Raw genomic sequence first — 13,547 nt, 5'->3', positions numbered from 1 at the left:
AATGCGTGTGTTCTATACACAGCCGCCCATAACTTTAACTATCTTTTACTCGTACGATGAGCTTTCTCAACATCACCAGAAATTGCCCTGATATTGAGCAATTTTAATTCCTCATTAGCTTAGTTTAGTGGAAAGTGGCCCACTGAGCCTGCCCGACTAGCGATCACCCATACACTAACGGGGGCACAGTGGCGCAATGGTAGAGTTGCTGCCTTACAACACCAGAGAACAGGGTTCGATACTGACTATGGGTGCTGTCTGTACGGAATTTGTACATTCTCCCCATGACCTGCGTGGATTTTTCCCGGGAGCTCCGGTTTCCTCCCACACTCGAAAGACGTCCAGGGTTTGTAGGTTAATTGGCTTGGTATAATTGTAAATTGTCCCTAGTTTGTGAAGGACACTGTTAGTGTGCAAAGATCGCTGGTCGGCATGGACTCGGTGGGTCGAAGGGCCTGTTTCCGCACTGTATCTCTAAACTAAACTAAAACTAAAGATGGACACAAAAAGCTGGAGTAACTCAGCGAGACAGGCAGCATCTCTGGAGAGAAGGAATGGGTGATGTTTAGGGTCGAGACTCTTCTTCAGACTAGTTAGTGAAAAGGGAAATGAGAGATAAAGATGATAATGTAGAGAGATAAAGAACATTGCATGAAAGATATGCAAAAAAGTAACAATGGTAAAGGAAACAGGCCATTGTTATCTGTATGTTGGGTGAAAACGAGAAGCTGATGTGAGGGTATAGAGAGAGAGAGAGAGAGCGACAGAGAGAGAGAATGCGGTGGTTGTTTGAAGTAAGATAAATCAATATTCATACCGCTGGGGTGTAAGCTGCTCAAGGGAAATATGAGATGCTGTTCCTCCAATTTGCGTTTAGCCTGACTCTGACAATGGAGGAGGCCCAGGACAGAAAGGTCAGCGTGGGAATGGGATGGGTAATTAAAGTGTTCAGCAACCGGGAGATCAGGTAGGTCCAGGCGGACTGAGCGAAAACTAAAGGGGCCGATCCTGTTAACAGTACCACCTTGGTGTTCCCTTCAGGAAAGGTATCTACATCCAGGCATCCCACTAATTGTTGCACGTCGCCAGCTACCAAGGTCGTTCGAGGTTAATTATAATTGCGTGTACATTTCTAGCTCGTTGCTTTGGTGAGAATGTGCACAGGAGACGATAATCAGTGTGGCAAGCTGTGCAGCAAACCATTCACGCTCCACAAACATGCAGCACAATTCAGTGCTCGAAGGTAGACACAAGATGCTGGAGTAACTCAGCGGGACAGGCAGCTCTCTGGAGAGAAGGAATGGGTGACGTTTCGGGTCGAGACCCTTCTTCAGACTTAATGTTAGACTTACTGTAATTCAGGTTAATGGTCAATCCAGAAGCATCCAGGCCAAGGGGCAATTTACAGAAGCCAATTAATCTATAAACGTCTTAGGAGGAAATTGGAGCACCCGGAGAAAACCCTCGCGGTCACAGGGAGAATGTACAAACTCCATACCGACACCAAACTCAGCACCCATAGTTATAATCAGAGAAACATAGAAAATAGGTGCAGGAGTAAGCTATTCGGCCCTTCAAGCCTGCACCGCCATTCAATATGATCATGGCTGATCATCCAACTCAGTATCCTGTACCTGCCTTCTCTCCATACCCCCTGATCCCTTTAGCCACAAGGGCCACATCTAACTCCCTCTTAAATATAGCCAATGAACTGGCCTCAACTACCTTCTGTGGCAGAGAATTCCAGAGATTCACCAGACTTCAGGAGGGCGGGAAAACGACACCATACACCTCTGCACATCGATGGAGCTGATGTGGAAAGGGTCAGCAGCGTGAAGTTCCTAGGACTCCACCTGTCAGATGACCTGACGTCCACGACCAACACCACAGCACTGGTCAAGAGAGCCCAGCAGCGACTACACCCTCTCCGAAGACTACGGAAAGCAAAGTCTCCCCACTACACACCTACGAACTTTTTATAGGGGGACAATCGAGAGCACATTAACCTACGGCATCACTTCCTGGTTCTGGAGCTGCAAGGCGTACGAACGGCACCAACTAGACAGGATTGTGAAGACCGCCAACAGGATTATTGGTGCTTCACTCCCTTTCTTGCTGGACATATACAGGAAGAGATGTATCAGCAGAGCCATCTCCATCATCAAAGACCCCTACCACCCATCGCATCACATATTCTCCATCCTGCCATCTGGGAAGAGGTACAGGAGCATTAGCTGCAAAACCAGCAGGATGCTCCTCAGCTTCTTCCCGCAGGCTATAAGACTGATAAGCGGACTTTGCCTCCTGCCAAAGTATCGCGCACCAACCACCAACCTGGACACACTGCAGCAGAGCCACTGTCGTGCCGCTGCTGATCGGAATGCCTGTTGATGTTTAGTAGAGAGTAGAGTGTTTAATTTGTTCATGATATATGTATTTTTATTTCTATTTATTTTTTACTGCACACTGAATGGACACTGGTTGAGCAACGTTTTTTTTGTTTCCTCTGGGTATGTGAGTACTCAGGAAAATGACAATAAAGATATACTGTACTATACTCTCTGTGTGAAAAATGTTTTTCTCATCTTGGTCCTAAAAGATTTCCCCCTTATCCTTAAACTGTGACCCCTTGTTCTGGACTTCCCCAACATCGGGAACAATCTTCCTGCATCTAGCCTGTCCAACCCCTTAAGAATTTTGTAAGTTTCTATGAGATCCCCCCTCAATCTTCTAAATTCTAGCGAGTACATTCTAGCGATCGAACCCTGGTCTCTGGCGCTGTAAGGCAGCAGCTATATCGTAGCGCCACAGTGCCACAATTCTGTGGTTCCTTCATGTTGAATCTGTACTGTGGACTTTCTTTAGTCTCCCAAGATCAATAATGCAATGAACACCGAATAACCATATTTGCTGCTTGACATTTAATGGTGGATGATAATAAAACAGAGACAAAATCAAACGTGTCTGTATTGTAAATAAATCATTCAAATACCAATTTAAAAGAGTGATTCTAATCCATTTTTACGCTGATTTGTTCAAACGCTGAGCCAAAGCACAATTGAGGACAAACAACCACTTAGTTTGATCGGCTTAAAGTCTCAGAGATCAATCAAACAAAATATCTATTCACTTGCTTCATGGCCTTGAAAACATCTCCCATAACTTTTTACTGTATGTTAGAGGCTGCACTGATAGAAAGTGAGTATAATTAAAAAGAACCTCGATAATGCTCCATTCAAGCAGCCATTGTGTTTGTGTGAAAATATCGTCCCCTTTGATCTGTATGTTCACACCTTCACATCTCACAGTCGAGGCCCCATAAGGCAACGGTCAGGCCGCATTTGGAATAAATGTGAGCAATTTTGGGCACCGTATCTGAGGCAGGATACCCGCTGGTCCTGGAGAGGGCCCAGAGGAGGTTTACAAGAGTGGTCAAAGGTTCAAAGGTTCAAAGGTTATTTTATTGGTCACATACACCTAGGTGCAATGAAATGCTTCTTGCCAATGCTGCACATAAAGAAAGAATACAGACATAACAGTAATAAAGAAATGTAAACATAAAAACATCCCCCCCACAATGGTTCCCATTATGAGGGAAGGCACAATGTCCAGTCCCCACCCCATGTCCACCCATAGTCGGGCCTATTGAGGCCTCCACAGTTGCCTTTATGGAGGCCCGATGTTCCAGGCCCTTCTCGCCGGGTGAGATGTTCCAGGATTCCTCTCAGCGGCTTTGGGAACCCTGGAACGGCCGCTTCCCTTACCGGAGACCGCGGCTTCCGAAGCCAACAAGGCCGCGCCGGAAGGAGCTTCACCACTGGCGATCTCAGCGAGAGATCCCAGGCTCCCGACGTTAGGTTCAGCGCCGCCGCCCGCAGCTGGCCGCTCCACAGACCCGCAGCTCCGTGATGTTTTTTTTCTCGGCGGACTTCAGCTCACCGGAGATCCAGCGCGGCGACCCGGGCAAGGCATCGCCCGCTCCGCTCCGCGATAGCGCTCCAGCGCTGTGCCGCCGCAGAAGCCGAGGTTTCCACAGATTCACCACTCTCTGACTAAAGAAATTTCTCCTCATCTCCTTCCTAAAAGAACGTCCTTTAATTCTGAGGCTGTGGCCTCTAGTTCTGGACTCCCCCACTAATGGAAACATCCGAAGCCGAGGTTCTGGGCGATCCCAGGAATGAGTGAGTTAACCTATGATGAGAGTTTGTCGGACACTGGGCCTGTACTCGCTGGAGTTTAGAAGAATGAGGGGGGGACCTCATTGATACGTACAGAACAGTGAAAGGCCTGGATAGAGTGGATGTGGAGATGATGTTTCCATTAGTCAGAGGGTGGTGAATCTGTGGAATTCTTTGCCACAGAAGGCTGTGGAGGCCAAGTCAGTGGATATTTTAAAGGCAGAGATAGATAGATTCTTGATTAGTGCGGGTGTCAGAGGTTATGGGGAGAAGGCAGGAGAATGGGGTTAGGAGGGAGAGATAGATCAGCCATGATTGAATGGCAGAGTAGACTTGATGGGCTGAATGTCCTAATTCTACATCTATTCCTTATGACCTTATCCTTCCATATCTCTGTGCCTCCCTCTCCCCTGACTCTCAGTCCGGAGAAAGGGCTTGACCCGAAATGTCACACATTCCTTTTCTCCAGAGATGCTGCCTGTCCTGCTGAGTTACTCCAGCATTTTGTGTCTATGTTCGATTGCTCTCTGGGGCCAGTCAGCAGTTCCCTGCGTGATGACCAATGCCCGAGGACATTGTAAACATGCATCGGGTTCTGCTGAAGAACAATGCTGACTCAATTAGCAAGTTTTAGTTGAGTTTGCAGCACCAAAATAGGTTGTTTACTGCCTTATGGAATCCTGTCCGTGTGACCTCTGGGGCGGCAAGGTGGCGCAGCGGTAGAGTTGTTGCCTCACAGCGCCAGAGACCCAGGTTCGATTCCGACTACAGGTGCTGTCTGTACGGAGTTGGTACTATAGATGTGGCCCTTGTGGTTAAGGGTATCAGAGGGTATGGAGAGAAGGCAGGTACGGGATACTGAGTTGGATGATCAGCCATGATCATATTGAATGGTGGTGCAGGCTCGAAGGGCCGAATGGCCTACTCCTGCACCTAATTTCTATGTTCCTTCTCCCCCGCGACCTGGGAGCAATTCTACCGCTGCGCAATTCTACCGCTGCGCCACCGCGCCTCCCTGCCACGGGGAAGTGGCAGAAGCAAATACGATAGTGGCGTCTAGGAGACTTTCAGATGGGCACATGGTTATGCAGGAAATACTAAACAGGAGTTTGCAGCACGCCGGTGAGACCAGATCTGTCAGTGGCTATCATTGCCTTAGACATCACTCACTATAATCTTGTCAGCTCAGCAGAGCCAGGAGTTTCAATGGTCAAAAGAAAGGTCATGGTTTGACAATGTGTAGTATCCAGGCCAATATTAGACACGGATGAAATATCAATGAAAATTTGAAATAACATTTGAACACTGCCAACACCAACAACACTACAAACTTTCTTGGTTGCACTACGATCTTCGGGCTTTTAATTTGCACTAATATTGTTGTTTTTATTCAATATTAACATATTGAATGTTAATTCTAATTAACATTAGAGGGGCTCCAACAACAAGACCCGGAGCGCGGCCTTGCAGCACCCGGCGCGGCGTTAATGGCCGCAGGACAATTGTTGTCGCCCGCCGGGGGCTCTGACTTGGGCTCTGACTTTGACTCTGACATCGGGGGGAGAGGGAAGTGCAGGGGAGAGATACGTTTTTTTGCCTTCCATCACAGCGAGGAGGAGATGCGCTGTGATGGATGTCTGTGTAAATTGTGTTGTGTCTTGGGTCTTTTTTTTCTTGTATGTATGACTGCAGAAACAACATTTCACTTGAGCCTCTATGAGGATCAAGTGACAAATAAATTGTATTGTATTGTATTGTATTGTATTGTAATTAACTTAATTGAATAAAATTAAAGGGCTCTTAAAGATAGCGGAGTCAGGAGATATTAGGAGAAGGCAGGAACGGGGTACTGATTGGGAATGATCAGCCATGATCACATTGAATGGCGGTGCTGGCTCGAAGGGCCGAATGGCCTACTCCTGCACCTATTATCTATTGTCTTTTACATGGGGGCGGCACAGTAGAGTTGCTGCCTTACAGCGCCAGAGCCCCGGGTTCGAACCTACGGGTGCTCTCTGCACGGAGTTTGTACGTTCTCCCCGTGACCTGCGTGGGTTTTTCCCCGGGTGCTCCGGTTTCTTCCCAAACTCCTTGGTGTGATCTTTGATTCCACCCTCTCCCTTGAGCCTCACATCCGCCATGTCATTAAAACCTCCTTCTTTCATCTCCGCAACATCGGCAAAATCAGACCCTCTCTCACACCTCCCGCTGTTGAAAGACTCATCCATGCCTTCATCTCCTCCCGACTGGGCTACTGCAACTCACTTCTCCATGGCATCAGCTCCACCTACATCAACCGACTCCAACTGGTCCAGAACGCAGCCGCCCGACTCATCACCCACACCAAATCCTGGCATCACATCACTCCCGTCCTCAAACAACTTCACTGGCTTCCCATCTTCCACCAGATCAACTACAAAATCCTGGTCCTCACCTACAAAGCCCTCCACCATCTGGCCTCCACATATCTCACTGACCTCCTCTCCCCCTACCAACCCTCACGGTCCCTCAGATCCACATCAGCCGGTCTCCTCTCCATCCACAAATCCAACCTCCGCAGTTTTGGGGACAGAGCCTTCTCCAGGGCAGCTCCCAGGCTCTGGAACTCCCTCCCCCAACTGATCCGCAATTCCGTGTCCCTCACCATCTTCCAGTCCCGCCTCAAGACCCATCTCTTCACCTCTGCCTATCCTTAGCCCCACGTCCCCCCTCCCTTTTCATCTGTGCTTGAATTGCCTCATATTGTGTTTTGCATTGAATTCTGTCTTTAATTTGTGTACTAGTCATGTCTCTACTATTTATTTCATTCCGCTTACATGTTTTTCCACTACTTGCTAAATTTTTGTAAGGTGTCCTTGAGACTCTTGAAAGGCGCCCATAAATAAAATGTATTATTATTATTATTATTATTATTATTATAGAAACATAGAAAATAGTTGCAGGAGGTGGCCATTTGGCCCTTCGAGCCTATTCATTGCGATCATGCCTGATCAACCACAATCAGTAACCCGTGCCTGCCTACTGCCCCTATCCCTTGATTCTGCTAGCCCCTAGAGCTCTATGGGGCCGAATGGCCTAATTCTGCGTCTCTCACTTATGACCGTATGAAATCTAAACACACTACATCTACAGGCTTCCCTCTTTCACCTGCCTCTCCCTGTTGCATCCTCAAAAAACATTTGAGCAACCTTGTCAAACATGATTTACCTTTCACAAATCATGTTGATTAGATTTCATTATCTTCAGCTTTCCTAAATGATTAGTTACTTCCTCTTTGATTATTGATTCTAGCATCTTGCCAACTGCAGCTGTTAATTGAAGGTAGACAAAAAATGCTGGAGAAACTCAGCGGGTGAGGTAGCATCTATGTAGAGAAAGAATTGGCGATGTTTCGGGTCGAGACCCTTCTTCAGTCTGAAACTCACCCGCTGAAACTCACCCGCCGAGTTTCTCCAGCATTTTTTGTCCTCCTTCGATTTGTCCAGCATCTGCAGTTCTTTCTTAAACAGTTGCTGTGAACTGACTGGCCTGTAGTTCCCTGCTTTCTGCTTTTCACTTTTGAACAAGCGAGTCACTGTGGCTGAGCAAAGGTCCCGTCCCGACCCGAAACATCTCCTGTTCCTTTTCTCCGGAGATCCTGCCTGACCCGTTGAGTTGCTCCAGAATTTAGTGTCACCTTCACCTTATCCACCATCTACTGAATTATTTATCTATAGAAACTTTTGCTGTTAGCTTTTACGCACACGCAAGTTGTCTCGCTAAATTCATCTTCTTTCTCATAGGCTTTTTTAATCTTCTATTGCTGAATCCCCAAAACTGTGCCGGAATCGCTGGTCGGCACGGACTCGGTGGGCTGAAGGGACCATTTCCACACTGTATCTCTAAAATTTTAACTAAAGTTTGTGAAGGGGACTCAGGAGGGCTAAGGGGGTTGGAGAAGGCGCTGAATATCAATATTTTTCCTTATTGCAAATGATCCTTTACATAGATATATAGAAACATAGGAAATAGGTGCAGGAGTAGGCCATTCGGCCCTTCGAGCCTGCACCGCCATTCAATATGATCATGGCTGATCATCCAACTCAGTATCCCGTACCTGCCTTCTCTCCATACCTCCTGATCCCTTTAGCCACAAGGGCCACATCTAACTCCCTCTTAAATATAGCCAATGAACTGGCCTCAACTACCTTCTGTGGCAGAGAATTCCACAGATTCACCACTCTCTTTGTGAAAAATGTTTTTCTTATCTCGGTCCTAAAAGACTTCCCCCTTATCCTTAAACTGTGACCCCTTGTTCTGGACTTCCCCAACATCGGGAACAATCTTCCTGCATCTAGCCTGTCCAACCGCTTAAGAATTTTGTAATTTTCTATAAGATCCCCCCTCAATCTACTAAATTCTAGCGAGTACAAGCCGAATCTATCCACTCTTTCTTTGCATGAAATTCCTGACATCCCAGGAAACAGTCTGGTGAACCTTCTCTGCACTCCCTCTATGGCAAGAATGCCTTTCCTCAGATTAGGAGACCAAAACTGTACTCAATACTCCAGGTGTGGTCTCACCAAGACCCTGTACAACTGCAGTAGAACGTCCCTGCTCCTATACTCAAATCCTCGTGCTATGAATGCTAACATACCATTCGCTTTCTTCACTGCCTGCTGCACCTGCATGCCTACTTTCAATGACTGGTGTACCATGACACCCAGGTCTCATTGCATCTCCTCTTTTCCTAATCTGCCACCAGCTTTACAAAAATAAGCCGTGCATATTCCCCTCATCCTTAGTTTAGTTTAGTTTATAGATGCATCGTGGAAACAGGCCCTTCGGCCCACAGAGTCCGCATCGACCAGCGATCCCCGCACATTAACACTATCCTACACACACACACTAGGGACAATTTACATTCATACCAAGCCAATTAGTCTGCAAACCTGTACGTCTTTGGAGTGTTGGAGGAAACCGGAGATCCCGGGATTTTGTGTACAAACTCTGTACAGACAGCACCCGCAGTCAGGATCGAACCCGGATCTCAGAAACATCGAAAAATAGGTGCAGGAGAGGCCATTCAGCCCTTCGAGCCAGCACCGCCATTCAATATGATCATGGCTGATCATCTGAAATCAGTATCCCATTTTGGCTTTTTCCCCATACCCCTCGATTCATTTAGCCCTAAGAGCTAAATCTAACTCTCTCTTGAAAACATCCAGTGAATTGGCCTCCACTGCCTTCTGTGGCAGAGAATTCCACAGCCTCACTGAAAGTAAGCATGCAGGTACAGCAGGAAGTGAAGAAAACTAATGGCATGTTACACAAAAAAGCTGGAGAAACTCAGCGGGTGCAGCAGCATCTATGGAGCGAAGGAAATAGGCAACGTTTCGGGCCGAAACCCTTCTTCAGACTAATGGCATGTTGACCTTCATAACAAGAGGAGTTGAGTATAGGAGCAAAGAGGTCCTTCTGCAGTTGTACAGGGCCCTAGTGAGATCACACCTGGAGTATTCTGTGCAGTTTTGGTCTCCAAATTTGAGGAAGGACATTCTTGCTATTGAGGGAGTGCAGCATAGGTTCACGATGTTAATTCTCGGGATGCCATATGTTGAAAGAATGGAGCAACTGGGCTTGTAAACACTGGAATTTAGAAGGATGAGAAGGTATTTTATTGAAACATAAGATTATTAAGGGATTGGACGCGCTAGAGGCATGAAACATGTTCCTGATATTGGGGGATTCCAGAACCAGGGTCCACTGTTTAAGAATAAGGGGTAGGCCATTTAGAGCGGAGATGAAGAAACACTTTCTCACACAGACAGTTGTGAATATGTGGAATTCTCTGCATCAGAAGGCAGTGGAGGCCAATTTTCTGGATGCTTTCAAGAGAGAGCTCTTCAAGATAGCGGAGTCAAGGGATATGGGGAGAAGGCAGTAACGGGGTACTGATTGTGGATGATCAGCCATGATCACAGTGAATGACGTTGCCGGCTCGAAGGGCTGGAAAGTCTACTCCTGCACCTTTTGCTAATTGTCTATTCTGGTCTATTCACAACTCTGAGTGAAAACGTTTTTCTCAGCCCTAAATGGCCGACACCTTCTTCTTAAACTGTGGCCCCTGTATGGCAGCAACTCTACCGCTGAGCCACCCTTTAAACGTTACAAGTTGTTGTGCAAGAATCGCAAGGAGCCAGCCCAGAATCATCTTTATTATGTCAAAAGCTTTTGATGGGTTTATATGGAATGACCAGGGGCTGTGATTCTGACTGCTGCACTTTAGACTGGAGAGGGGGAAAAACAACATACCCAGAAGGCTGGGAGAGGGAGAAGTCGAACAAATAGATCTTTCTGCCTCTGCCACGCATTCAATTAAATGAGTGGAAGAATATGGGCCCCTGGTAATCATAATCAATTCATCAACTGTTGAACAGATTGATGTTCCATCCGCACCGTCACCAAAAGGAAATCGCTCCTGTGTACTTTAGCACAGTTTGGCTAATCAATTTATTCAGATTAACGTCAACGCAGGCAATTCTGCGCTGAAGCTTCAGAGAGCGATCCTGACCTGTTCAATAGCACTGAAATATATGAAGTGGTCATTCATCTGCTTGAAGTGTGTCGCAGACAAGTTGGCTGCTCACAGACCGGTAAAGACCTCACGTCACGAAAGGAATGCGGCGAAAAATACGAGTGGTGAAGTCATTCATACGATAGATTAAAATGTTCGCGCAAAGGGTGGCGGGTGCACGGAACGAGCTGCCGGAGGGGACGGTCGGGGCAGGGACTATCGCAACGTGTAAGAAAACATTTAGACAGGTACATGGATGGGACAGGATTTAGAGGGATATGGGCCAAACGCAGGCAGGTGGGACTAGTGTAGATGGGACATGTTGGCAAGTTGGGACGAAGGGCCTGTTTCCACACTGTATCACTCTATGACATCTTTTCAGAGATGACATCATGCACTGACACAGTGGGCCGAATGGTCTCTTTGGAATTAGATATGTAATTTGCAGGATCGTTACAGTTTAGAGAGTCTTTTCAGCTCACTGTCTATTCTAACAAGAGGGTTTTCACTGCACCTCGGTCGGTACACGTTTAGTTTATGTAGGGTGGAACTGCAGATGCTGGTTTAAACCGAAGAGAGACACAAAAAGCTGGAGTAACTCAGCGCGATTGGCAGCACCTCTGGAGAAAGGTGAATGGGTAACGTTTCGGGTCGAGACCCTTCTTCAGACAAAGATGGCCACAGGTTTCACGGAGAGCATAGACCCAGGAGTCACAGAATTGGATGATCTCACCGATGCTGCCTGACCTGCTGAGTATTTCCAACATTTTCTGTTCTATATGTCAGAATTCCGTCAACCAAAGTTTTCTTTTTTAGTGTGTAGGAAGGAACTGCAAACACTGGTTTACACTGAAGACCGACACAAAATGCTGGAGTGACTCAACGGATCATTTCTATTCTATTCCTTCTCTCCAGGGATGCTGCCTGACCCGCTGAGATACTCCAGCTCTTTAGAAACATAGAAAATAGGTGCAGGAGTAGGCCATTCGGCCCTTCGAGCCAGCACCGCCATACAATATGATCATGGGTGATCATCCAAAATTAGTACCCCGTTCCTGCTTTCTCCACATCCCTTTATTCCGTTAGCCCTAAGAGCTACTGTATATCCAACTCTTTCTTGAAAACCTCTTTGATTATAACCATATAATATAACCATATAACAATTACAGCATGGAAACAGGCCATCTCGACCCTTCTAGTCCGTGACAAACACATATTCTCCCCTAGTCCTATATACCAGATTCAGATTCAATTTTAATTGTCATTGTCAGTGTACAGTACAGAGACAACGAAATGCATATACCTGCGCTCAGACCATAACCTTTCCATTCCCTTCCATATAACTATCCAATTTATTTTTAAATGATAATTACGAACCTGCCTCCACCACCTTCACTGGAAGCTCATTCCACACAGCCACCACTCTCTGAGTAAAGAAAGTTATTGTATCTTCTTTTTAAGGTTCATTTACTACTAACGTTTTACAATGGCGGCACGGTGGCGCAGCGGTAGAGTTGCTGCCTTACAGCGAATGCAACGCCAGGAGACCCGGGTTCGATCCTGACTGCGGGTGCTGTATGTACGGAGTTTGTACGTTCTCCCCGTGACCTGCGTGGGTTTTCTCCGAGATCTTCGGTTTCCTCCCACACTCCAAAAGACATACAGGTTTGTAGGTTAATTGGAGGTACACAAAAATGCTGGAGAAACTCAGCGGGTGCAGCAGCATCTATGGAGCGAAGGAAATAGGCAACGTTTCGGGCCGAAACCCTTCTTCAGACTTGGAGGTTAATTGGCTTGGTGTAAGTGTAAATTGGCCCTGTTTAAGAAAGAATTTTTGTCCTCCCACTTGTCCCACTGTCTCCGCCCACTTTCTTTCTTTGTCCCTCCCCCTCCCCTGACATCAGTCTGAAGAAGGGTCTCGACCCGAAACGTCGTCATTTCCTTCTCTCCGTAGATGCTGCCTCACCAGCTGAGTTTCTCCAGCATTCTGTGTCTACCTAAAAATTGTCCCTAGTGGGTGTAGGATAGAGTTGATATGCGGGGATCGCTGGTCGGCGTGGACCCGATGCGCCGAAGGGCCTGTTTCCGCGCTGTAACTCTAAAACTAAAAACTAAAATTACTGCCACTTCCCTTCCAAGAACATGTTGAAGGAATTCTCCTGCATCCAGTGGGATTGCTGTCTCTTTTGCCTCAGTTCATTCTCAGTGATTTCTTTCTCATCTTAGATTAGGTGTTGACCAAAACCTGCTTCCGCAGCCAGAATCTTTCTGGCTGCAACTCGTGCCATCTGGATCACAACTGACATTCCAACTTCCTCAATTCAGATCCACCCAACGACAAGAATATTAAAACTATCCAGCGTTACTTGATGTTCAAGGAGGAACTGCACAAGTTCAAGTGAGTTTATTGTCATGTGTCCCTGATAGGACAAGGAAAATCTTGCTTTGCTTCAGCACAACAGAACATAGTAGGCATTTACTACAAAATGCATGAATAAATAAACTGATAAAGTGCAAATAACAGATAATGGGTTATTAATGTTCAGAGTTTTGTCCGAGCCAGGTTTAATAGCCTGATGGCTGTGGGGAAGTAGCTATTCCTGAACCTGGTCATTGCAGTCTTCAGGCTCCTGTACCTTCTACCTGAAGGTAGCAGGGAGATGAGTGTGTGGCCAGGATGGTGTGGGTCTTTGTTGATACTGCCAGCCTTTTTGAGGCAGCGACTGCGATAGTTCCCCTCGATGGTAGGAAGATCAGAGCCGATGATGGACTGGGCAGTGTTTACTACTTGAGGGAAATGTTAACGTCTTTGC

This window comes from Leucoraja erinacea, chromosome 7 (genome assembly GCF_028641065.1).
Source record: "Leucoraja erinacea ecotype New England chromosome 7, Leri_hhj_1, whole genome shotgun sequence".
In the NCBI taxonomy this organism is placed as follows: domain Eukaryota; kingdom Metazoa; phylum Chordata; class Chondrichthyes; order Rajiformes; family Rajidae; genus Leucoraja; species Leucoraja erinaceus.
This window is presented reverse-complemented; position numbering follows the sequence as displayed.